Raw genomic sequence first — 26,025 nt, 5'->3', positions numbered from 1 at the left:
ACAGTCAGGGAAAGGGTTCAGTTGAACTTGTCAAACTGTATGTTGAATGTCCCCCAGTCCAGCACTGGGATGCGATTCCCTTGGCAATTGTTGAACTTGAGCTGTTAGCATTTCAATTGGTTCCTTTGTAGAGTAGGGATTGCATGCTGGATCACCACCTAGGAGATGATGGTCATTGATGAACCAGTGTCAATTCCATCTCACAAGGGGACCCCTTGATGAAGACTGTCACATGTATTTTCTTTTGACTGAGGGTGCTTGCCTGCCTGATTCTTGTCTGGTTTATCTCTGGTGTATTAGCACTGTCAAATTGGCATCTCAGCTTCCACATGGGTTGCTTGGACATCCGTCTGCCTTTGGCTTGGGTGGCAATTGGGGTGGCTTGTCTGTTTGTCAGTTGCCTGGCTTAGCAGACTCTCGCTAGGGATTCTGGTCACTCGCACCGCCAATAAATAGTGTCCCAATACTTGCATGTCACCCCTTGGGTGCTGGTCCCCACAACTGGAACAATGTGGTGGCTTTGAGGCCTCTGCTCCCTTCTGTTGTTCCATTCAGAATATCTCTTTCTTGCTGTCTTCCAATTCATTGACTTGCAATGGCTTTTGTGCATGGACGGCATTTTGTGGGACAGTTATTGTGGCATGTCTTTGAAATGATTCTGTTGCCTTGTTTGATGATTTGGTGACTCTTGCCTCATCCAAAGTCATTTCCAATGTGAGATTTGTTTTAGCCAGCAATTGTCACTATAGATAGAGGTCTTGTACCCCATGGATTAGCTGATCTAAGAGAATGTCATTTAAGTCTCTAAATTTGCAGTGTGTGGTGGCTTTTCGTAAATTCTCTGTCTTGTTGCACTCATCGCTGAAACTCATAATATCTCACCACCTTGGATGGGACCAGGGCATAGTGTGTTCTGCAGCACCTGCCATGGTGCCATCTTCGGAGAGGGGTGGCATACAAATCTAATAAATAATAATAATAATAATAACAACAACAATAATAATAATAATATACTGGCATTGGTTCTGACAGGGACTCAGCCATGTTGAATACCTCATGGCCACAGTGGCTGAAATATAGTGCCCTTTTCCTATTATCTGACAACATGAGGAGGTTGTTTGCTTCCATAAAATACTCAAATAGGGTCATGTAGGAGCCCAGTTTTTTTTTTTTTTGCTAGATCAAAGGGCATAGGCGAGGGAAATGCCAACATACTACAGCTTTTGTGGTTTGAATTTGCCATATAAAATGGTCACCCTTCCGTCTTGCCAACTTGCTGGATCTAGTTGGGTTTTGTCAGCTCTTTTTGCTTCAGTCCATCCCCCCTTTGTCTCCAATTGTTAAGTCGGGTGAGTGAAGAGACTGGAAACAAGCTTCATGCAACAGCTCTTTATTCCAACTATGCACAGATCCAGCAGAGAGCCAGCCTGACAGCTTGTCCTTATATAGGGAGCTGTCAGTTGGCTCAGCCAATCAGCATCTGGTATTTTCCTGCTTAAATAGAGGACCTGGTTGTAAACAAGCAGTCTTGATATGTAACATAAGTTTTTTAGGAAGATTGTTGGAAGATTGAGTTATGACTCTTTTTATAGCCCTACATTTTCCTGCTAACCTCAGTTATGGATGATATATTAATGCAATGAAAGTAAACCGTTCAGTTCTGTATGTGCTATTGAATGGTATATTTACATTTTTCTTTTTTTGTTTATTATTATTATCATCATCATCATCATCATCATCATCATCATCATCATCATCATCATGGTGGCGCAGTGGTTAAAATGCAGTACTGCAGACTACCTTACTAGTTTGATTCCGAGTGGCTCAAAGTTGACTCAGATTTCCATCCTTATGAAGTTGGTAAAATGATGACCCAGCTTATTGGGGGCAATATCCTGACTCTGTAAACAGCTTAGAGAGGGCTATAAAGCACTGTGAAGGGGTATATAAGTCTAAGTGCAAAATGCAATTTGCCCTATTACATTATTTTCCATTCTATTTCACAGATTGATTCAAGAAGTTCAGGAGGATGAATATGTTAAGGACTGTATGATTAAATGGTAAAAAAACCACTTTATATAATATTATGCTTGATCAATATGAAAATATGTGGATTAATGGACTGAAATTTTCATTGAATTAACAATTTGAAATACATTTCTCATAAAGTGATCTAGTGCTGATATTTAATTCCTGAGAAATGATCAGCAATGCATAGGGGAATTAAGTGTTAGAGATGTAATCAATATAAAAGTACTTTTTATCATCTCTAGTGGAGACATAAGAATGCCAAGAAGTAGTGAAACCAGATATGTTTGGTTTTTTTAGAAGATACTAAAAATGGCTGAATTGAAGCCATTTGAAGCAATAAAATTGTCTTTGGGGTATTATGAATAAGCAGTTTGAAGAAAAACATGGGCCTTTTTATATTTTTATATACTTATATCAATAATGAGCAGCCAAAAATTTTACTGCCACATTGTGGGTGTGGCTTATTTTTTGGGTGTGGCATAATGGTCATTTGACTGGGTAGGAGTGACTTGCTGGTCATGTGATCAGATGGGAGTGGCTTGAAGGATCATCATCATTCAAGTGAACTGTTAAGTCCTCGACTAACAACCTTACCAGTGTCGCTCACTGGGATGACAATTTGCTTTGTGTTTCCCGCGCTTTCCTTCCTGGGTCACCCCCCCACCTCAGGCTGGGTAGCTAGACAAATGGGTGCTGCCAGAAGCATAAATGCTGCCACCCATGCCTTCTGCTTGCATGTCAGGTGGGAGGTGGATGTGTGAGGTTGGAGGGGAGCTGGGCAGGAGAGGGGGAAGCTCATCCAAGACCAGGAAGGAGGAAAGAGGAAAAAATCAAGGAGGGCAGACGCAGCAGCAGGGGAAAAAAGGAGAGCTGAGCTGAGACCAGTAATCCAGGAAGTGACAGCCGCTGATCAGTTGGAGCTGCACACAGATCTTCATTTCTGCCGGTGGAACTGCATTCCACCCTGTCCTGCCTGCTGGCCACCCCTGAAATATTTACAGTAGTACCTCTACTTAAGAACACCTCTACTTACAAACTTTTCTAGATAAGAACCGGGTGTTCAAGATTTTTTTGCCTTTTCCATTTTCCACTTACAAACCCGAGCCTCCGAAACTGTAACCGGAAAAGGTAGGGAGAAGCCTCTGTGGGGCTCTAGGAATCTCCTTGGAGTAAACAGGGTCAGAAAATGTGGGGAGAAGCCTCTGTGGGGCCTCTCTAGGAATCTCCTGGGAGGAAACAGGGCCTCTATCCTCCCTGTGGTTTCCCCAATTGCATACATTATTTGCTTTTACATTGAGTCTTATGGGAAAAATTGCTTCTTCTTACAAACTTTTCTACTTAAGAACCTGGTCACAGAACGAATTAAGTTTGTAAGTAGAGGTACCACTGTATATGAAAATGATGGCAAATATGCCCAGAAGTGGAAAGATACACACATTCTGAAGAGTGGATTATGAAATTAATTGAACTGGCAGACATGTAAAAATTGAGGATATATAACAGCTTGTTTATCCTTGTTGCTACCTGGAGAACACATCTGGACTCCTTGCTTGAGGAAGATAAAAATGAAATCTTCATTTTATGATTAGATTTGTTATGAATATATAAATATTGTGCAGGTTACTGTTAGAAACTGTATGTATACTTTATGTTTTAGGTTTAAACTTAAAGTAAATGTGTGTGTGTGTGTGTGTGTGTTTGTAATGTTATTTAAAATATATCTTTTGTATATTTTCATATTTTTTATGCTTTTGTCTTAACATAAGAGTAATAGGTTATTTTATTGTACATTTATATTTGTGTTGAAAAAAATCAGAAATCAGTTTTTATTTTTTCTATATTTTTCTTGACACTTTTAAACTTTATTCCCTTTTTACTCTACTCTATCCCAATTTTTCTATTTCAATTAAGCTGTATTTTATCTTTGTTTTGAAACTTAATGAAGGTGGTCTGAAACACAGATAGATACCAGAAGTATACATTTGGGAGGGAATCCCTATTTATTGGTGAACTGATGCAATAAAAATATTACCTAAAGTTCACCTAGGATTATAGCTAAGCTTCCATCACAGGACTCCTGTAACTTCAAAATGTTATTCTGAATTCCTCAGAGGTCATGAATGATAGGTTTTATAAAATAAAATTTACTTATGAGTTGTCCGTCTCTGTGTACTTTAAGCTAGGATGACATTTTAATTTTAGTGTAAAGGTCTTCTACAAAGAAAAGCAATGCTTCCATTTGTATGATGTTTGAGAGTTAGAGACTTCTGAAAGAAAAGGAGAATCTTGTATAACATTTTTTCTCTATGACATTCCTTGGCTGCAAAAATATTATATACGTGAGGAGTCTTCCAGTGAAAAAATAATAATAGGAAATTTCAATTGTAGCAAATATCTGTAGCTCAGGTATAGGATGAGGATGAAGGTTTGTTCTCCAAGCTTCTGGAAACATTCAGAAACCAATCCACAAGCTTGGGGAATGAACCTTCACCCTCACAGAGGAAATTCTCAAAAGCTTCAATTTAAAAGTGAATATTAAAAATAAATGGCAATGAATTTTGAAATGATCTGCCCAGCAACAGTGTTTCTAGTTATTTTAAATTACCTTTATTTTATTTTATTTTGAATTTATTGGACATGTTACCTAAGCATAGAGCATAGATCATAGAGCACTCTACTAATTCCAACCTCACATCTATCCTGCCAATTTTAACTGAGTTTTCATTTCCTCATCATGATTATGGCCAAGATTATGGAATCTTGTTGTGGTTAGCTCTGGCCCAGCTCCTGCCCCAAGGACTGTGGATGTGGGGGAGACATCCACATGCTGCAGGCCTGTTTTGCCCCTGGTAGAATCTGATGATGAAGGCTCCTCTGACAGAGAAGACATGAGTGACAGGGAGGAGGAGAGTGTGGCAGACAGCTCAGAAGGAGATCCATTATCTAGCTCCTCCTTGGATTCAGAACAAGAGTTAATGATACAGCCACGCATGCGGAGAGCGATGCATAGGCAGCAACAAATGAGAGATTATTATCAAAGAAAATGAGGCCACCTGTGGTTGGGTGGGGCTGTGGTAATTAGTGAGGCTGCTATAAATAGCAGCCTGTGGGTTTGGCCATTGCGGAGGATTATCTGATCATTGTGTTTCGTGACTGCTTTACTGACTTTGACCTTTTGTGTGCTGATTTTTCCCCGCTTTGAAACTAAACCAGAGCAAAGGGTGTTTCACTTTGTGAAAGAAGAAGGACTGTGAATTGCCTCACAGCTGCAAACTAAGTATCACAGAACTGATAAGAGACTTGTACAAATTACCAGTTTGTTTGGAGACCAGTGCTCTTTGCTATACCAAAAGAGGGCTTAGTTTAAGTGAATTTTCATTATAAAGAACATTGTTTTGAATTTTCAAACTTGTGTGTGTCTGAAATTTGTACCTGTGAATTTTTGGGATGAGTGTACCAGAGAGCCCGACAGAACAAATCTTTTGGTTCAAACTCATCCTATCATGCAAGTCTCTCTCAGTCAGTCCATTTTGAAGTTTTCTAGAACCAAACATGAAGAGAAATAGAAATTTCACTAATTAATTTATCTCTCTATAACTGGCATTTTGTCAAGGGAAATACCACCAAGCTTATGGATTGTCCCAAAGAATGAAGAATGGACCTTGGTATTTTAGAAATAGGATCAGCTATCCTCACACCTCACTCCAATAATATTTGGATCACTTTTCCACATTTCTGCCTTCACAGTGAGAAATCCAATGACTAGATCAGATAGGCTGATGGAAATACAGAAAGGGAGAAGGAAAGAGAGAGGGAGAAGAGGAGAGAGAGGAGAGAGAGGGAGAGAGGTGATCTACCCGTAACTTAATTGTTACATAAATTGCTTACAACAAATCTTAGGCTGTTCCCTTTGCCTGTGAATTTTACTTCAATTTGCTAAATCTAGAGTAAATTTTAAATACTTGACTGGAGAAACACTTTAGTGCTCACATGGGAATTGGAAATGTAAGCATTTTTCTGGAAATACTTTATCTTGAACGATCACATATTAAAAAAGACTTGCTTTATGCAAAATATTGTATGATTGTGAGGAAGCTATTGCACATGATGTTTTAGAGATCATTAACAGTTAAAGCTTGTTTCCTAGTGGCACTAAATGTGATTAACAATATCTGTCAAATTTTATCATTATAATTTCTTCTCTTTGAAGAATAGGATTTTCCAAAATAAGTTAGTTTCTATAATCTATCTAAATTTATTTTAAAAATACTTTGCGTGAGAGAGTGAAAAGCAAAATATGTGTGAACATATTTTGCCTTTGCTAACATTTACATTTTTCTTTTTCTTTCTTTTTTCTTTCTTTCTTTCTTTCTTTCCTTCTTTCCTACTTTCTTTCTCTCTCTCTCTCTCCTTCCTTTCCCCTCCCTTCCCCCACAGTATAATATAGTGCAGCAACTTTTCTTTAGTTCCACAAAGTTCATCATTTTTCCTATTCCATTATCATAATAAATCAGTATCAAGCAAGTTTAGAGATCTCTTTCATCCAATGCATTTGGAGATAGAGTTTTCATTCTTCATCCTCTATTTTCTTCCCACTCATTTCAAAATTTGTCACAATTTTTCATTCTTTTTACCTTTTCCCTTTGACAGATGCTTATCTGCTGAAACTCTGGATCAGCATTTTAGCTGCTAGCCTTTGATGGTTCTGGTATTGTTCCCTTTTTTCATAAACAAGTGTGAAAGACTTTGTAATGACTTTTGGTATAATTACTTAACCACATCATGTTGTAAGCCCTGTAAGTCCTGTGTCTAGAAAGTCCATTAACTGACAAGGAGGCAGCTTATGTCATCTTATAAATGAGCAACTTTATTTGGGCTTTCTAAGAAAAGAGCAAGGGGAATCAGTAACATTTGAAGCATGCAAATTAAAAGAAAAGTTTCTGTTGTCAGGGTTGTGAGAAGACAATGTTTCTCTGAAGTAACTACAGAAGTTTAAACAGCACATAAACTCTTTGACATTGAATCATGTTGTTTGAAGACAGAAATGGTAGATTCTGTAAGACATGCCTGGGAGGACACACAAGTGTCGCTGAGTGATTTATTGGCTGTCGGCCACCCTCTGAAAAGCTGCCTGTCAACACAACATGTGACATCTTTCAGATAGGAAATTCATTCAAGCAGGTCCATTGAAGGAGCTGACACTGAACAAAAGCAGAAGAATAAAAGGATTTCCCCCTCTCTCCCTTTTCATTAAGATCCAGAAATACTTTTTTTCTATAAAAGATTGCAAAAGGTATAGCTCCAAAACATTACAAATAGTTTATGACACAGAGACAGCAGTGAATCTAACAAATCAATGAAGATATTATATCTATCAAATTTCCTGTCACTTTACTTATCTGGCTACCTGCGACTCTTAATAGCAAAGATAAAGGTTTTTTGGAAACTAAATTGGATTTCTTTCTTTTTCAAGTCAGATTCAAAACTATTTCATCCTCATGTCACTCATGCAGATTTAGAAAGAGATGTTGCATGCAAGCTATCATATACTGTAAATCACAGATAAAACTGGCACTCCCTAATCCCTCCCCCATATTTTATTTGATTAAAGCCATGGATATGTTATCCAAACTATTCCTATTCCCGCCCCACCATCACTATGTTATTTTATTTTAAAGAAGCTGGAGAAGAAAGTTATTAAACATAAGGATGGTAAGGCTACCAACTGTATTCCATTAAATTTCAATTGATTTACTGGTTTCTTTTTCTAAATTAAATTTGTTATACATTGTAATTAAGGGTAAATGAGAGCTGTGGTTTAGCAACAGCTGAGGTGTGCAAAGTTCAGCTAGCCAACTGAAAATCAATAGTTGAATAACTGACGCTTAGCATTAGCTTTGATGGCAAAAGAAAAACAGTTAATAATTTTTTAACATCTGGTGTGATGTATAATTAGCCAGTGGGATTTATAGTGTGAAGATCTGTGTTGAAATGCTTGGCCAAAAATTCACTTTGCCAATTGCGAGTTACCACTGTCTTTCCATGGAGTCTATTTCTCCAGTTTCTTTTTTAAAAAAGGTAGGGGGAATGCTACTATAACATCTGTTAGAATTTTCATGAATGGAAGAGTCAGTGATAACAAGGTCAGCCAATGAATGGGCATAGCAACTAAGTCAGCCAATGGGAGCTAACCACTTCTGAGTCTGTACAGAGAATCGAAACGGAAATGCTAAGATTAAGGCTGGGCATGGCTCAGTCTTCTCTGATCACTATCCACTCTGCTACCTTGTCCACTCTGTGCTGGTCTGCTGCTAAAATGAAACTAACTGTTCTCTACTGTCTGTAACTGCTTAAGAAGAACTCTGCTTATGGTATTGTAAATTGATCTGTTACTACGAGTATGTTTATAAAGACGTTATTAAATCCAGCTGAATCAGTCATCTGTGTGTGCTTCTTGTTTTAATTTTTACAACAAACTTTAAAATCCTCATAGAAAATAAATGGAATATAAAGTTAAGTGATATAGCATATGTTAGTAACAGCTATTTATCTGTTACAGTTTCACTTTTGGGGGGATCCTTGGTGCTCTCTGAGCCTGCTTGTTTTCTTGCAGAAGTTTTATAACCCTAACTAGGTAATATCATCAATACTCATAAGAAATGCTATTTGCTGTCAGTTTATATTCTGGCAAATTGCTTGTCTGTGTGGGTGGGGACATTCTTAGGGATTCTTTAGTTGGTCTGTATATATATATATAGTGGTACCTCTACTTAAGAATGCCTCTACTTACAAGCTTTTCTAGATAAGAACTGGATGTTCAAGATTTTTTTGCCTCTTTTCCACTTACAAACCCGAGCCTCCGAAACTGTAACTGGAAAAGGCAGGGAGATGCCTCCATGGGGCCTCTCTAGGAATCTCCTGGGAGGAAACAGGGCCTCCATCCTCTCTGTGGTTTCCCCAATCACACACATTATTTGCTTTTACATTGATTCCTATGGGAAAAAATGCTTCTTCTTATAAAATTTTCTACTTAAGAACCTAGTCATGGAATGAATTAAGTTCGTAAGTAGAGGTACCACTCTCTCTCTCTCTCTCTCTCTCTCTCTCTCTCTCTCTCTGTGTGTGTGTGTACATTCCCAAATATACAATATTTTGGGCATTTTATTTTTTAAATAAACATTTTTCTGTGTGGAATTTAAATGGGGAACAATAGGTGCTGAATTATTGCTGTCATGACATTCATTCCCTTAAATAAGTATGGTGGTTCACACAAATTCACTTCTATTGCAGATTTCTTTTCATGCTTACTAAAATTATGATAGACACAATATTATCAAGAGCTCTGAACACATTGCCTTAAAACATTAATATGACAGCATATTGCTGTCATTGAGTTTAAATGGCATGTAAGAATAAAATAAGGTAGCATTAACTTAGTGTCAGAAATGCGTTAAAATCGTTTCAATGCCAGACATAATGCAGGCTGAATTATATCTGTCATTGTACAGCTGCTAACATTTTGTACCTATTGAAGTTTCCTAAAATCAGCCATCAAGTAGACAACATTAAAACAACAGTCTAGAAAGTTACAGTGAAATGAATGACAAGTGACAACAAACATGATAAAAAAGGCAATCCAATCCATGAAGCTTTCAGGAAATGGGAAGTCTGGTTGCTCAGAAGTATGGGAGCCACAATTATTATACAGACGGGCTTCTCTGAAGCAAACACCATAATTCTAACTGTCCTCTCTCCCATAAAAAGGGAACTGAGTAAAAGTCACTAATAGAAAACTTCAAGTAGATTTTAATGAAAATTTAGAGGGATGTCATTCCAGCTGCTTTCAATGGAATCAAATTTTGGAATCTTGTCTGACAGAAGTTTGCTAGGTTTTGGAAGCTGACTTCATAAATAAATCTATCATGTCCGATGCTGAGAAAGAAATTAGAAGGGATAGAGGATTCAGATTATTATACTATATAAGACAAATTTTACAACTGGTTAAAAGAAAGAAATGACAAAGGAAGCAAAATTAAATAGAAATATGGCCTAAAAGATTAATAATGGATAAAAGCAACTTTATTTGAAGTTTAAATAAAAATGTGCAAAAAAACCCATTAACAAAATAAATTAAAAATGTACATACCTTTGATTGAACTTCTGTTAGAAGTGGGGATGCAAGCATCCCAAATATAAAAAACATACAAATATGTTTTTGTCTTTGTTTTTTAATGTCTCTATGTAATAATAATAATAATAATAATAATAATAATAATAATAATAATAATACATTTTTTTAAAAAAAAAATCTATCATGTCCTTCTTTGGATTTTGGATACCCACAAAAACAGAGTCCAATCTGCATACATGATAGAACCCAGTGGAAGGAAGGCATAGTCTATGAACATTTCATTTTAAATAAGGTTGTAGGATAACATTATTGTTAGATATATGAAAAGAAGCCTTTAAAAATTATAGTACTATCTATATACGATAGAAAACAATTTTCCTTAGTTTTGGAAAGATTCTTGTGGCAGGTAATGTTTTTCTTCATTATGCCATAACAGTTCTTGCTTCGATTAAGAGGTATGCCTTCATGATGAAATATAGACAGTGAAGAAGGAAATGAAGAATATATTACTGCCATGTACTTCCTAATTTGAATCTTGGAAGGAGGTGAATTATAATCAGTTCACTCATTATTTTGTATTGGTCTTTCAAATAATAGTTTTTATCAAATAAAATATTTTCCTTTCATCCAGAATGATTCATAAGCTTAATGAGCAATCTCATTCCAAATATATAAAGGGCAATGATCATTCAACTTATATATATATGTCCTTGATCAATGCAGCACAGACTTGCTAACTTTCAAAGGAAGGAAATTGTAATTTCTTCTTGAACTACTATACCTTTTAGAATATAATATGAATGACCAACATATGGTTCAGCAGATATTGCTGAACCATTATTCCAAAGCAACTCCAGCAGTGGTGGGTTCTAAATGCCATTGCTACCGGTTTGTTTGTATGCTCGTGTGCACATGCAATTCTTTTGCACCTGCACAGAAGCTTCTGTGCATGCATGGAAGCATCCTGGGTGGGTGGGCGGAGCCTCCCACTGTTGCTGCTACCAGTTCACAGAATTGGGCTGATCCAGGAGCAACCCACCACTGAACCCATCAATGTAACCATGGTTAAGAGTTTTGGAAATTATAGGGTAAGAATATATTGAGATTTACATGTCCCTTGCTGAGTAAAGGCAAATAAAATGACAAATGCAAAGATTCTGTGTTCATTTAATTTATGGTCTTTAATAAGACCGACAAAACTGAGTGAAATATACTATAAACCAGTATAATAAAATGTGGATTCAACAAGTAACTTCTGTAGAAATGTCAATAAAGGTCTCCTAAGAAAATGCATATAATCCCCATTTCAGGTCAGCATCATCAGGATTTCTTTCATATCTCTGGAGGAATGTGATACCAAGTTGTAGGAGAGAGATCTTTCCAAAGAAGCAAAGAGGCAAATCAGCCTTGAATCTTCGGCATTCAGAAAGAAAACCACAGTGGGCCCTTGCTAACCTTTTGCAAAGTATATCTATAACCATATTTGTGCTTTAGTCTGGAAAGATTCTTGTTTATAGTCAATCAACAATAATGAAAGTACTCTGAAGCAACTCCTTGTGTCTTTTCTTGGTTCCTTATGACTGGCAATATCTGCTAATTCTTCTTTCCTATCTTCCTTCATTTTTAATTTAATGTATACACCACCCGTCTTGCCATTAGGTAGCTTATAACAAGGTAAAAAAGAATGACATAACACATTGAAATATTGACATTAAAAATCAACAAAGATGGTTCAAGAAGGGAACAAGGTACAAATGGGGTAGAGGTAGAATCTTCTCTTAATTCAGTAACCACTTCCAATAATGCACACCCCAATCATGGTTATAGGCCAATTAGAAGAGTCAAGATTCAATGCAGTGTTGAAATGTAATTTTTTGTCACCACTGGTTCTGTGGGTGTAGCTTAGTGGGCATGGCTTAGTGGGGGCATGCGACTGGGTGGGTGTGGCCAAATAATTTTTAGCATTTTTAACTAAAAAAAGTTTTAAAAAAGTTTTGACAATTGCGCAGCACTGCTAATTGCCATAACTGATCATCAGAATTTTTTACAAAAAACCTTTTAAAGCATTTTACTACCTATTCGCTGGAACTGGTAGTAAAAATGCTTTAAAAGCTTTTTTTAAAAGGTTCCAATAGGCACCTGTAACAATCAGCTGTGTCACGTGATCATTTGAATCTTTCAATCCAATTGGGATGAGAAAATTTCTCCGGTAACCAGGACACATACTGGAAAAGACTTTAAAGGTAATAAGAAACACACTGAATTGAAACCATTAGCAAACTAGCTACAGTGCAACACACAACAGGGATATTATATGGACCACCCTGGAGACTCCAAGAACTATCTACCGAATTGTATTCTGTGCCATTTGTAGCTTTGAAATACTCTTCCAGGGTAGCCTCATGTAGAATGCATTATCAACATTCTTTAAACATAATTATCTATAGAGGGATTATTAGATATTGTGATGACTAAATTCTGGCCCCATTTCTCAAATATCTCCTTTAATATTTCAAAAACTATAGTATTTTACGTCATTTTGTAAATCCCAATACTAATGAAATTTTAAAAAAAATTATTATATTTATTTCAATAATAAGATATAAAATTTCCATTCTATTCCATTATCTACTGACAGCAGACAAAATCATTTTAGTTTCCACAAAAAGCTGTTTATTTTATATATTTAGTTCCAAACCTTATATAACAATTACAGTGTTCCAAATTTTTCTGGGATCTTAATTCATTGACAACTCTTCTCAGTTCAAAATCTTATTTTACTTTTCTCATTTGTTTTAAATTCAAATTTTTACATTTTTATTGTTATTATTGTTATTATTGTTGTTATTGTTGTTATTGTTATTGTTGTTGTTGTTGTTGTTATTGTTGTTGTTGTTGTTGTTATTATTATTATTATTATTATTATTATTTTAGTATTGAAGATAAATTTCAAACTGGTCATTTCAAAATTCTCTAACAGCTTTAAGATGATCAGTTAAGCAATACCTGAAAGCATTCAGAAACAAGGTGGCAAAGTCAGTGTCTTTTACATGGATCTGCTCTGGATGTGAGTTTGATGGTTAATACCTTTATTTCCCAGCACTTAAGCCCACAGAGAGATAGTTTGCAATAGAATACCTTATGCCAATAGGCTCAAAATTTTGGACCTGGACAACCTAGAACTATGCCGCCTTCAGTCTGACCTAAGCTTAGTACACAAAATTATCTGCTATAACATTCTACCCATTAATGACTACTTCATCTTCAACCACAATAATAATGGGCAAACATTACAACTCAAAGAAAACTGCTCCAAACTCAATTGCAGAAAATACGACGTCAACAACAGAATGGTCAGTGCCTGGAATACTCTACCTGACTCTGTTTTTACATCCTCAGACCCCCTAAACTTTTCCCCAAAACTGCCTACCATGGACCTCACCCCATTCCTAAGAGGTCTGTAACAGGTCGTGCATAAGTGCACCAGAGTGCCTACCATCCCTGTCCTACTGTTCCCCATTATTCATACAAACAAACAAACAAACAAACAAACAAACAAACAAATAAACATGTCTCTTTGTGTACATGTGGGCAATCTCCCATCCTCTACTTGTCTGAGGGGGTTCTGTATACAGTGATCCCCCGGGTATCACGATCCCGATCATTGTGAACGGGCTAAATCGCGATTTTTCAACCCGGAAGTCAAAACACCATCTGCGCATGTGCGCCCTTTTTTTCTATGGGCACGCATGCGTAGATGGCGCCGGGCAGATCAGCTGCTGGGCGGCTTCCCTGGGTCTTCCCCCTCTTGCTGGCGGGAGGGCGAGCGGCGGGCATCAGCGAGGAGTTTCCCCACCGCCCACGCAAACTCCTCGCTGCCACTCGCCCGCCCTTCGCCCGCCCATGCCGTTCGCTCGCGCCGCTTCCCAGCTGAGTCCTGAAGCGAATTGGCTTCAGGACTCAGCTGGGAAGCGGCGCGAGCGAACGGCTTGTCCGCCGCCTGCCTGCCCATGCGCCCGCGGCTCGCCCGCCCTACGCCCGCCCACGCCGTTTGCTCGCGCCGCTTCCCAGCTGAGTCCTGAAGCGAATTGGCTTCAGGACTCAGCTGGGAAGCGGCGCGAGCGAGCGGCGTGGGCGGGCGAAGGGCGGGCGAGTGGCAGCGAGGAGTTTGCGTGGGCGGTGGGGAAACCCCAGCGCCGCTTCCCAGCTGAGTCCCCTTCCCAGGAACCCCAATCTTCGGCTCCTCGCTAGCGCTGCGGAAGTAAAAACACCATCTGCGCATGCGCAGATGGTGTTTTTACTTCCGCAGCGCTACTTCGCGAAAAACCGATCATTACGAGGGGTCCTGGAACGGAACCCTCACAATGATCGGGGGATCACTGTAACTAGTTTGGTCTTTGCCATCGACATTGTATCTTATCTCTGGAGAACCATTCAGCTCACTATGCATTGGAAACTTATAAAGGACGATCTTTTTAAATTTTTTACTATAGCTTTGTTTGGTTAAAGTATTAGAAGATACCGTATAGAGCTGAGGGAGACTGTGGTCATAGTGAAACAAATTTCAGGTTACATTTTTCATAAGGGAAGCGATAGGCAAAGGTTGATTGAAGCAGGAACCCATTCCAGAAAATTAGTTTTAGTCAATATTTGAAATGGCAAATTCTCATGCTGGATTCTATCAATTTGGTATGCTTTTGGGAAAGCTTATTGAGTTGTTACCAAGGCTTTTAGATCAGTGCAAAAAGGTCTTTACACAGCAGGAGGCTCGGCAACTTAACTTTAAACAATTTGAATTGCTGCAGCAATAAAGTTGTTGCCCTTAGGATCAGCAGTTCTAATATTAACATCAGACATATTTGTGACAGTCTATATCTCAAATTTGTTGTTTCTGTAGATTGACAGGAAAAAACAAACCTCCAAAGTTTCTTTTTAAAGCTTAGTCTTTGAATGTCATTGATTTTTCCGGTGATGATGACAGTTGCAAGCAATTTACTAAATAGTACAATTCATTTTCAAATCAAGTCCAAGAACTAGTTTCAATTTTTTTGAAGTCCTGGGAAATTAGTTTTATCTATTATTGTTCACACAATTGCAATTTAACTACATCTTCTTTTCAGTTCTTCACTCATTTTCACTACTTTTCTCTTAATTATATAAAAAAGGTGTGTCTGTCTCTCTCTCTCTCTCTCTCCTACACTGGACACTGTACAATTAAAAGCATACAAGCATATAAATATTATATCCCAATATAAGGCAGTTAAAACCAGAATAAATTATAAATGAAGGCAAATAAATGTGTCCCAGGATAATGTTGAAGGATCCAATTTGAATCAGGGCCAGAGACACACATTCTGGAGAGAGAGAAATTCCTTAATTATCAGGAGTAGGTTCCAGTTTTCTCCATTGTCTGTTCGCTCAGGGACATGCCTAATGGGCATGTGCAACTTGCGCACACATGCATACATGTGCATTGCTAAAACAAGGCTTCTGCACATGCGCAGAAAAAAAACCCAATATGGTGGCATCTATGGCACCACCAGGAGAACTGGGACAGGGGTGTGGAAGGCCTGGGTCGCTGTCAGTTGCAGCCACCCAGGCCACCAAGTTACTACTGGTTCTATAGAACCAGTCTGAACTGGTCCAAGCCCACCTCTGCTGAAGATGTGTTCTATCACAAGTCTGAAAGCTTGGAAAAATAAAGCTGAACCAACTCAGATTGGATCCTGCAGAATAGAATGATTAGTGGAAAAGATAAGCAGAGGACCTTCAAGGCTCTAAGTAACTGTAGTGTTTTGTGCTTCTTTACTAGCCCTAAGTGAGTCAGCATAGCCAGGTTTTTAGATACTTCTGAAAGGCCAGGAGAATAGAGACCTGTAGTGATGGTAGAGAAGGGTTTCTTCTTGTAATTTCATTCTTAGAGTATGACCAACCAAGTTGCTTTCCTAGCTGGAAATTAATGTAGTAGTACTGCAGACAATGGTGCAGCTAAACAATGGTGTCTAGCTGCACCATTCTTAATATATACAGCACTTATATTAATACATTTCAGAGTTTATAATAAATATTTGAAATGACTTGGAGAATCTTTAGAATTAGATAATGTTAGACTTTCAGCTTAATGTTCCCTATCTAATAAAACTAACAATAAAAAAGGACCTGGAAGGAGAGCCAGTAAGTCTAAGATTCTGCTATCTTAAGGTTTATAATGCATTGATGTTAGATTGAATGCAATGAATGGTTTTTAATCAGATTGGTTTTCAGTGAGCCATCATTGATGAGATAATATATATATACCTGTCTGCTAATTAATCTAGCCATGTGATATATCCAAGTCCTCTGATGTTTTGGTCTATTGTATCTCATTTATATGACAAATTATATATGTGTTCATTATATATGAGTTTAGTGTGACTTTGCTATTTGCAAGAATGACATCCTGAAGCATTTCTCCATTAAAAAAAAAATCACAATAATTTCTGAGTATGCCCAGCTTCATTGATTTCTGCCTCTTGGTGTTTATCTTGACATTTTCCAATGCTGAGGCACAGTCTAAGATAGGGAGGGAACTTAATGATCTTCAGAAACATTTGGGACTACTATTGTATTGGATTGTTTTTTCACTTGTTGTGAGCCGCCCCGAGTCTTCGGAGAGGGGCGGCATACAAATCCAAATAATAAATAAATAAATAAATAAATACTATGCCTGCAATTTCCCAATAAACCTCAACCCTGGTTTGCACCACAGAGGTGATAGGGTTAAAGCTCAAGTGTGTGAAGCACAACTTATGTTGAAGGAAACAGCCACTGCAGAAACAATAAGGTAAGAATGAAGAGATTTAGGATAAACAACAACTTGCCCTTTTAATAAGAGTCTGTGCTAGCTAATAAATGCCTCTGCTATGCTTTTCTGCCAATCACCGACATGACACTACAGAAGCAGATAATATTCAGTCATCCCTGGGATGCAGAAACATGTTCATTGTATAAGGAAATTAATTTAGTTATCTGGCCTTTGCATAAAGTACATTGTTAAAGCTGTGCCCTGATCTCATCAGGTTTCACAGCGCAAAAGGCTGCTTCCTGACAAAGTGCAAAATGCAGTCACAAAACCTGCACAAACACAGGGTGAACCTCTTTATTGTTCAATTTTCTGCATCTATTTTTAAATTAAAACAACCCATGGTACCTTTTAATCTCTGGAGAGTTATGCAGTAAGAGTGATGTAATACTTTCAATTAGCTACACTTACTGATATTATTAATTGTGCAACTATTGCATCATTAGATTTTAAAATTCTTATCACAAAAATGAACTGATTTCTTTGACACCTACTTGAGGATGCTATTATTAAATTGAAAGTTTCAACACTCAGTTATTTGGAGTACAAAAAAAATCATTGAAAAATAGGGCAAAGATTTATTTTCTTTCTCCACTAACCATGACTAACTTCCTTATCAAAATGGGGACTGTTATATCATTTATATAAATTGTATCAATATGTTTGTAGGAGGAATATATATCCTGCCTGGAACGCAAAAAGTTACAGTAGACACTTTGGAGAACTCTCCCATAACAAACAATCCTTCAATACTGCAAATGTGGGTTTTCAATCATGGGAAACTTGAGGATAATATAGCCTATTACAATTTCCATGGATGTAGATCATCAGGAATCATTCAGATTACAGTGATGTACAACTAGAAGAAATAATAAGCAAGACTTGCAGTCATTGATTGACTATTTTATATAAGAATTAATGGTTCAGCTCCTGTACAGACAAGTAGATGCTAACAGGTAGCGGAGAGCAGATATCATTACTGGAATTATATGCTGCTAATTCAGCTTACATCATCTCTCCTTTAAAGAGCTTGGCTTCCCCTAAGTTACTGCCCCTAGCTCCTTAAGATAGGGTATATCATTTATTCAATACACAACTGTGTTTATTTGCTTGTGAGATAAGATGCAATTATGGGTTGATCCTAACTTATCTAAGGAATGTTATATGGAATTATTGTTACTAAGAATGCAGGCTATTTCTGCTGACTGCTAGCTTCCAACAGTTCGGCAGTTCGATTTTCACCAGCTCAAGGTCGAATCAGCCTTTATTCTTCTGAGGTTGATAAAATGAGGACCCAGTTTGTTGGGGGGCAATATGCTGATTCTTTAAGCTGCTTAGAGAGGGCTGTAAAGCATTGTGAAGCAGATGCGGAAGTCATTGGTGAATTACTTCTGGTTTGGCCCAGTCCTAAGATCTGGTAACACCAGTGGCAGGAACCTCCGCCCATTCACCCGGGATGCTTCTGCACATGCACAGAAGCATTGCAGGTGCACACAAGTGCGTACTCGAACTGGTAGTAAAGGGTTTTAGAACCAACAACTGATATAAGTGCTATTGTTATTGTATAAATTTATAGAAATATACCCACACTAAACTCTTTATACCTTGTTTATGATATGCACCTTGAATAAATGAAACTTTTTATTTTCTTACAAACAGCTCCAAATTCTTGTCTGTTGCCAATACTTTGAATTTGCAAAGATAAAACTAACACCAACAGTATTTAAATTGGAATTGCTAAGATAGCAAAGCTAGAAAAGGAGCTAGTATGAGATAAATGATGCATACCGAAAGTAAATAGATATGGAATTAAGAATTACTAATGATTACATTTGATGATGGAAATATGTCTATATTGTATTGTATTGAAGGTATACGATATGCAGTAATGGGCCAGTGGCCTTTTTTTTTACTGCCACACTGTAGGTGTGGCTTGTTTTGTGGGTGTGGCTTGATGGTCATGTGACTGAGTAGGAGTGGCTTGCTGACCAAGATAAGTTTTCAAATAGGTGCTTGGACTATTTTTCAGTTGATTAATACATATTATTTGAATAGCCACAAAAAGGACAAATGATAGACAGCATTATTTTTTGGTGAACACAACAACATTTTAAAGTTTTGTACTGAACCCACAAGGTTCAGAATGATAACAGATTAGGTAAGTAGCTCAATTTTCTTTAATTGCTATAAAAGTTCAGTTCTAGATAATGATTAAAATGATTAAAGCCTTTATGGGTAAAACATGTTATTTAATTATTTCCTATTTTAAAAGTAATTAAGGATCATATTAAGGTACTAGAGAAGGAAGGACATTAAAAAAATTATTAAGTATTCAATAAATAGTGCATAAACTTACTAACATACTACCCCCACTGTGCCACCCCACCTACCAATGGGGGCAGCAGCCCATTACTGATGATATGGCAAGTATGTATGTGTGGAGGAAAAAAAATTATGGAAAAAAATTGAATTTGCAAAGATGACTTGTTGAATTTCAATACTACCTTGATTATGTGTCCGTTTGAATGAAGAACCATGCAGGAATATGGTAGAAGCTAAGTATTAGAAATTAACATTTGTTTGACAGATGGAGCATGATGCAACTATATACTTCTGTCTAATCTATGCCTGGCATTCTCTGAATAGAGGGCTACCAAAAGAGTGTGAAAAATAAGCTTCTTTAACTGCAATCTGGAATATGAAAGAATGTCAAGCTTTGACTATAAATTTGCAATTATTTTTTCAAGTATTTCTACTAAGTGTATTTCATTTTCTCATTCTTGGATAATTATTTAGATTTAGAATCATATTTAGATTTAGAATCATAAGGAACTTAATTGCATTGTATTTCTATTGGCTAATACACCTTAGTTACCTGGGTATAAATGCTGCAGAAATAAGTAAATAACTAAATATCAGAAATCCAGATTATTTGGTGGGAAGTCAACCACTATTGCTTTGGGATCACAGATTACACTGCAGATATAAACATTTCCTAACTACGTACCTTGGACTATATGTGTTATGCTTACAAAGAATAGAAAGGAGATAAAATTAACGGTGCAGAGTCAAATACAAAGATGGGATGTGCATTTATTTATTATGGTGTGTGATTAAGACAAATATGATTCATTTTTCCCTTTGCTTCCTTTTCCCCTTCTCCTCCATACCTCCTTTTTATTTTCGATTTTATTTTTGCTGCTCAGTATATTTAAATAATACATCTGTCTTGTGCCAAGTAATAATGCAGTTTTAATTGTGTTTTTCAACCTCTGCTGCAGGAGTTAAATTACAGCAGATTAAACATTCAGATTTGATTCCAACTGCCACTGTGACTGCATAAAATGCCAAGAAGATAAAAGGAAAAAATAGTAATTGGATCTTTAAAAGTCAATTTAATAGGACTATAAGAGTATATTACTTTTGTTTGTTTGTTTTATGTTTTATGCCATTTCCAAGTTTATATGATATCGATTGTTGCAATAGAACTGGTCTAGGAGAATATTTTCTAGCACATACAATGTTTAAGCATGTGAAAGAGCATTATTTTATATAGGGAAAAAAGAACATGAAATATCTAGCCCTTAAGGTATCTAAGACAATATTAAAAACTTCATTTTTCCTAATAAAGGCATTCTTTTAAAAAACTTTTTTGATATTGATTTATTTTTATGTATTTATCAGATTTTTCTCCACTTTTCTTAATTTTTAAGTAAATCAAGATGGTGAATATATCTAATACTCCTTTCTCCTATTTTCCCACACAACATTAACTCCACAAGGTAGGTTGTATGTGAGTGATTGCCTAAAGTCACCCAATTGGCTTTCATGCTTAAGGCAAGACTAGAACTCACAGTGTCTTAGTTTTTATCCTATTGCCTTAGCCTTTATACCAAACTGTCTCTCATGGAACAAAATTTGGCACAGGCCACTGGATTTAACAATTGAAAAGAAATACTGCATATAACTGGTACAGAACAAATGCAGTTTTGTAACTGTTGGTCAAAAATGAATAACAGTCTGCAGTTCTACACTCTATAGTTAAGTAGCATCAGAGGGTTAGTCTAATGCCATTGGCCAAGTACAGTACCAGGAATTGAAAGAGTTGGGCAAAAATGGCTTTTCAAACTTCTTATCAGAAACTTTATTTTTGATTAGCCCATAGGCTAAATCAAAATACAGAATAAAACATAAAATATTGTTGTGGTTGGCTCTGGGCCAGCTCCTGCCCCAAGGACTGTGGGAGTGGATGTGGGTGAGTCCTCCCCGTGTCAGAGGCCAATTTTACTGCTGACTGCTTCTGACAGCGAAGCATCTGAAGCAGATAGTGGAAGTGAAATGGGATCCTCAGAGGGGGTAATGGCAGACAGCCCATTAGGTAGTCGCCCCATGAGTGATTCATCATCATTATCATCACTGGATTCGGAAGGAGAGACATTCATTGATGTGCACAGATGCAGGGCAATGTCTAGGAAAGAGCAACTGCGTAAATACTACAGGAAATAAGGGAGATCACCTGTGGCTGGGTGTAATTAGACTAATTGGGGCTGCTGTTAAATTGTCAACATTCTGGCCTCTGGATGTGGAAGTTTATCCGTTCGGTAAAGGAGGATGTGTATTTTGTATCAGGATTCTGCAAGGACTCTCTTTGAACTGTTTCCAGGACTTTTGAACTAATCCATAGTCAAGTTTGTGACTTTGCGAACTCTTGAAGGAGAGTGGCTGTGACATCTTCACAGCTGCTTGTTATCTGCTTTGTGTTTGTTTATTGTTCTTCACAGCACTCAAGGCTGTTGCTTTGAAGGTGAGCATTTTGCCTGACTAAAAGTGTGTTTGGCTCCTATTTTACTTTCAATAAAAAACAGTGTTATTGACTTACAACTGTGTGTGTCTGAATTCCTACCTTTGAACTTAATTGAGGGCTTGTGCCAAGAACCCCGGCAGAACAAAATATAATGCAATAAAACCATATATAAAAAAGAACATGGAACATACTACCACATATGGTGAACATGTCAAATGGCATGAAACTATTTAATAAAAATTAAGATATACTTAAAAGAAATGACACAATGGGACATTGAATTAAGACCCGAGACTTATTTATTAGGAATTATTAGAGGACATCATACCAAATCAAATTACTACTTAATTATTCATATACTAACTGCCACAGGATTAGCATATGCACAAAACTGGAAAGCGCAGGAGGAAGCGGACTGGCAGTGAGGTAAGTTAGAAACACTCCCCTGAGGTTTTTTTTTATAATTTTATAATTTTATTATTGGGGTCCCCACAACATGAGGAACTGCATTAAAGTTTTGTGGCATTAGGAAAGTGGAGAACCAGTGCTCTAAGAGAAGGAAGTATAGTCAACTCAAAATGGTAGAGAGCACTCTGCTTCTAAAAGCTTCTTGGGATGATTTTCTCATGATTCCTTACATTGTGATCCATAATTTAATGAAACCATGAAAAGGCAGAAAGTCACTGAATTGTACTAAGGAGGTAGGACCTTTATACATGTATCTTTTAATGTGTAAGAGTGAGACGGTGATATTACACTATGAGAATTTCATCAAAATTACTTTCTTTGAATTTCAAAGAAAACAATTGAAAAAGATAACAAGAAAGTACCTTACTTCTTAGTTTTAGTTTAGTTTAGTTTAGCTTATTTAGATTTGTATGCTGCCCCTCTCCGAAGACTCAGGGCAGCTAACAACAATAAAAAACAATGTAACAAATCTAATATTAAAAAGTAATCTAAAAAACCCCAATTTAAGAGACCAATCATACCAACAAGCATACCATGTATAAATTCTATAAGCCTAGGGGAAAGGGAAATTTTTTTTTCAATTCCCCGATGCCTGACGACAGAGGTGGGTTTTAAGGAGCTTGCGAAAGGCAAGGAGGGTGGGGGCAACTCTGATATCTGGGGGGAGCTGGTTCCACAGGGTCGGGGCCACCACAGAGAAGGCTCTTCTCCTGGGTCCCACCAAATGACATTGTTTAGTCGACGGGACCCGGAGAAGGCCAACTCTGTGGGACCTAACCGGTCGCTGGGATTTGTGCGGCAGAAGGCGGTCCCGGAGATATTCTGGTCCGGTGCCATGAAGGGCTTTATAGGTCATAACCAATACTTTGAATTGTGACTGGAAACTGATCGGCAACCAATGCAGACTGCGGAATGTTGGTATAACATGGGCATGCCTTGGGAAGCCCATGATTGCTCTCGCAGCTGCATTCTGCACGATCTGAAGTTTCCGAACACTTTTCAAAGGTAGCCCCATGTAGAGAGCCATCTCTGAGACCTTCTGCCCTACTCTAGGCCCTCTTTTCCCTTCTTCCACCTGCCAATTCACTCCTCTTTTACTGGGCATAAATGTAGCACAACTTCACTCCAGATAGAAAAGGAAAGCAAAAGGAGGAATGTGACCAAACCTGAGGATTAATGGTGAATTAATGTGAATCACATTACCACTAAGGTATCTTATCCATATATGCATTCAAAAACTTCATCTAACACTAAAAAAATAAAATAAAAATCAACAACTGTGCAATTTACGTAAGAAGAAATAAATTGAAATCATAGCAATTGCCAAATATGTAGGCATTAAAAATATAATTCCTAGTATTTAAAAAGAGAAGAACAACAGAAAACTGATTTGATAAATGAATGTGTTCTCAGTATCTGTTGACCATGTTTCATAAAAATCTCTCTGGTCCCTGAAGTTAATAGTTGTTTAATGAATGCATTCTTATAAAGCCACATTTTGCAGCAATCCTGTAATTGACTTCATAGTGTTTTATATTTTATTTATAAGCTCATAAGCCTTACTATGAATAAAGTTATTACAAAATGCACTCTGTGGAGAAATACGATGGCTGCCTATCATTCTTCTGTTTTTAGTAGAGCTTGGCAGTACTTTGGACTTTTATTATTTTTCAGTTAAAGAATGGGAGCTCAGCAACTTCTTAAAATGATGGAGGTGAGTAGCTAGTTAGTGTAATAATCAAATTCTTATTTGGGTGAAAGTCCTTCAGACATTTTAGAGGGAGAATTGGCATGTCTATTGATAGCTGGCCCATGGCTGCAGTTCCTTGTATTAACTAATAGAGAGAGCCATGACTCCAGGGGACTTTATATGTATGAACTAAAACAGGAGAGAAGAAAAATGAATTGATGGAAGAATAGCCATGGGATGTCAATCCTTTCAAGAATTTGCTAGCCCTTGCTCTAATTCTTTAGTTTTCATTTAGCAACTTCTCTGCATGTAAGTATCAGGAGAACCAATGAACATCATTTTCTGTTCAATTGAACAAACAATTAAGAAGGCCAAACTGCATGAATGGTATTTATCCATGTGATTATGATTATTTTATAATTAATGGCTTCTTTTTTTGATATAGGGTTTTATAATTTTAGATATTATATTTGACTTCTTATTGTTCTACATCTATATATATTTGTATTTGTATTTATATTATTATTGCCTTGAGTCCTTCAGGATTGGGTAGCATAGAGTCCTTCAGGATTGGGTAGCATAGAAGTAGAATGAATGACTGACTGAATGAATGAATAAAATGAAAGCTCTTTAATTTTATTCTCTTTATTTATGGAACCTAGTTAATTCTAGTCATCCTATCTGATTCAGCAGGAGGGATGTGCTGTTGGCATCATCAACCAAAGTGTGTTTCAGGCCGAAGCCATCATTTTGAGTTGGAGACTTTGGCCTGCCACAAGAAAGCATGTGGTATGCAATAGTATTGTGGGAAATTGGTAGTGGCGGTTGCATCAGAGGGAAGAATACTAGCCACAACAAATTCTTTCCAGAGATTCAAGGTCATCCTTTGTTCAGCACAAGCCAGAAGTCAATGGGAGGATAGTGGACATTGGGAGAATCAGAGTAGTCCATATGATGAACTTGTGGGTGTGGAGACAGAGAATGAACTTTACTCTGCATGAAGAATTGTAGGGGAAGTTAGATTCAGGTTGCCTACAGTTTGTGCCAATATGACTCTGTTAATTGGAATGCTGACAGTGTATCAGCTAGTGGATACAACACCCACCCTTGAATATCATCCCTCTGGACAATAGTCAATCAGTTTAGCATGGCATATAGTGTAAGAAAGGTCACCATGGTAGATAAAATAAAATAAAACACAATAAAAAGCAGATGGTAGCATTAGGACTGCAATTCCTATCAGCCATAGCTGATACAAGCAAGATAACAGACTGTAGAATTTGCAATCTAAAACATTCAAAGGACACTAGGCTCTCTATCCCAAGTACTATGTGCCTCAATAATATTGGTTTCTTTTAAAGGAATAAATCTATATTTTAAAGTTGGTTTCTGGCCAAAATATTACACAATTAAAATACAAAACATAAAATGTAACAATTAAACAGACCTGCAGTCAATTGTGTCATGAAAGTAATATTAGCTTAAAATATCAAAGAATTCAATGACCTGAAAAAGTTCCAAAGAAGACATAGTCCTTTTCAGATATGGTCCAGGGGCATATATAATTGTAGCTTAAATCACTTTAGATTTAATTGATATCACAAAATCTATCAATCTATTTTAGATAGATTGAATGATTCCCAAAAAGGTACACGAGTCATTAAATATATTCCTTTAATGACTTGATCATTCTGTTCAGATTTATGTGCGCTCATGAGTGTTTTCATTCAGTTACCTGAGCAGCAGATTTTTAAAAAAACAAAACATGATGAATTTAGCTGCAGAATTTATTCTCTAAGCACCTATGTATAAATACTCCAACAGCAAGAGTCATGCTTGATTGTGAGCCATATGGTTGCCAGCCTTTTAATACAGAAGCATCTGTATTCTTAGACAAATGGGACATCTTGCAAACATAATTTGCAAAGTTTATTTCTCTTCATCTTCATTTTTTTCCTGGTAATAATCCTCATTTTTGTGTTTCCAAGTTTCAGAGTCATGTTTCTTATGCCAAAGGAAGCATATGGGAACAAACCTTCTGTTTTAATATTATTATTTTT

The sequence above is a fragment of the Erythrolamprus reginae genome, chromosome 3, assembly GCF_031021105.1.
Source record: "Erythrolamprus reginae isolate rEryReg1 chromosome 3, rEryReg1.hap1, whole genome shotgun sequence".
NCBI classification, from domain to species: Eukaryota; Metazoa; Chordata; class Lepidosauria; order Squamata; family Dipsadidae; genus Erythrolamprus; species Erythrolamprus reginae.
Note: the sequence above shows the minus strand (reverse complement) of the source record.